The following is a 2222-nucleotide window of genomic DNA, read 5'->3' as shown; positions in this document are numbered from 1 at the left end:
TTTTTTATTAAATAGTTATGTGTTTTACTTCCGTAGTGAACATATAAAAGAAATCAAGAAGGAAAATCCTCGTCTATCAAGACATAATGTGGATCGAATTCATAATGAAAGATTTCAACTATGGTTTAGAAATCATGTAAGTATCAACTAGCTAAAATATTTGCTCATATATTACTATATATTACTATATAGGTAATTATAACTTTTAGATCACATCTTTATTTTTGAATGCTAGGTCGAGAAGATGCATATGGCTAGTGAAAAAATATCCAAGGATATTCAAACTTTAGCTATTGGCCCATTAATACAAGCAAAAAGAATGACTAGCTATATATGTGATGGAGTTAGATACTTAACAGAGTCTCGTGATGTTAAGAGAAAAACTTAAAATAGTGGTATTATGTTAAAGGCTATCACTCAAAGTTATGCAGGCACAAAAGATAAAAAATCCCATATTGGCAGAGGTTTCTTTTTATGGAATCCTCACAGACATAATTGAGTTATATTATTCCAAGAATCTCAAGTTTGTATTGTTTAAATGTAAATGGGTGAACAATAGCAAGGGGCTTATTGAGAAAGATGATTATGGATTTACTCTTGTGAATTTTAATCATGTACTCTATACAAGACATCAGTTATCAGATGAACCATTCATCTTTGCTTCTCAAGCTCAACAAGTGTTTTATGTCGATCATCCTATGGAAAGGAGTGACGAATGGTTGTTAAACTTAAGCCAAGAGGTTTTTATGATTTAGGTGATGACACACCAACAATTGAGCATAAGGAAGGACATATGGAGTTGTGGCCTGAACAACAATTGGATGACACAATATTTGAAACTGAAGAAGACATTGAATGGGTTAGAGAAGGAGTACCAGGATTAAAAATTGACCCAGAAACTTTGGAAAGAAATGAAGCATATGATGAAGATGACAACATATTTTAATTTTGTTACTATAGTAGTATAATCACTATTTCAGTACAATTGATTTTTGAACAACAATGACTTTGATGTTTTTACTCTTCATTCAACTGTTAAAATCACATATGTTTATATATCTTATTATTTGACATGATAGTTAGATATTATTTTATACTTTTATATAGTAGAAACTACTTTAAATTTGGCAGGATTCATAGCTGCTGAGGAACTTTGTTGAAATGGCAAGAAAAGACAGAGAAATTCTAGTCAAGGTGAGCTTTTATATGATTCTTCGGAGCAACCAAAACAAAAAATCGGAAGTATGTCAATGCCTCAACCGCCCCAAAATTGGCCACAAAATGAAAGAGATGAATCACATGATACAAAAAATCTTCCAGGTATTAAATATCATGATATTTATTCTTCCTTTCATAGTATAAAGTAGTTAGATAATTTTTATATAAATAATAAATTTGCCTCTTTTTATCTTTGATTATTTATAGATTCTAATGAGAGCGAAGAGCAATCTAGGTGAACTAGGGGTCCCACTATGATGCACTCGGGATGGGGGAAAGATGGTGGAAATATACATATTAAATTGAATGAACATGGTCAAGTTATTGGGTCAGAAGGAACTAGATTGAATTCAAAACTTGGTGTGCTAGCACGAAATGGCATCTTAGCGCCACTGAATCATAAAGATTGGAGGCATGTACCTAGTATGTACAAGGATAGAATATGGGCTCATATCAAGGTTCTTAGTATACACAGAACCTATATACTAAGATGTTTTTGTTTTTTATATTTTATTTTATAAATTGAGTTGTGTATTAAATATATGTACATGAAAATACTTGACGCAACTGATGACATGAAGCGCATACTGATGATGTCATTTGGATCTAAATGGAAAGAATCAAAACATGAAGCAAAAATCATTGGATATGACCCATATAACACAGATATTGAGCGTTTAGCTCATTGTCCAGATAGAGTTGAAGAAGATCAGTGACGTTCATTAGTTCATTATTGGAGCTCAAAAGAAGCAAAGGTATGTGCTAGATTTCTATTTCTGCATTTGCTCTACTAAATGAGAATTTAATAGAAGTTGTCATAAATTATTAAAGTTGTGTTTTCCCTGATTATACTTCTTATTGTAGAACAAGTAGAAGTTCATTCTGATTTGTCCCTTTCTTCTAATTGGCAGAAATAATGTTGTTGTACATGTCCAGTTTGCCAACCTGCACAAAATGTTCTTGTATAGAAATTTATTGCACTTTGTGAAACTCAACTATGCTAC

The 2222-nt window shown here is 31.7% G+C and overlaps 1 protein-coding gene across 1 annotated transcript in view; it reads left to right on the top strand.

The window, feature by feature from the left end:
• Positions 1–1889: 1889 nt before the first annotated feature.
• The window catches only part of LOC102584278 (uncharacterized), a 5257-nt gene continuing 4924 nt past the window's right edge, over positions 1890–2222 (top strand). Inside the window, exon 1 of the mRNA XM_015305547.1 lies at positions 1890–1973. The gene's annotated coding sequence lies outside the window, so the exon portion shown is untranslated. The remainder of the gene's footprint in view (positions 1974–2222) is intronic.

Source organism: Solanum tuberosum, unplaced genomic scaffold (genome assembly GCF_000226075.1).
Source record: "Solanum tuberosum cultivar DM 1-3 516 R44 unplaced genomic scaffold, SolTub_3.0 scf00840, whole genome shotgun sequence".
Lineage (NCBI taxonomy): Eukaryota > Viridiplantae > Streptophyta > Magnoliopsida > Solanales > Solanaceae > Solanum > Solanum tuberosum.
The sequence above is the reverse complement of the archived record's forward strand: the minus strand, read 5'-3'. Positions and strand labels throughout refer to the sequence as shown.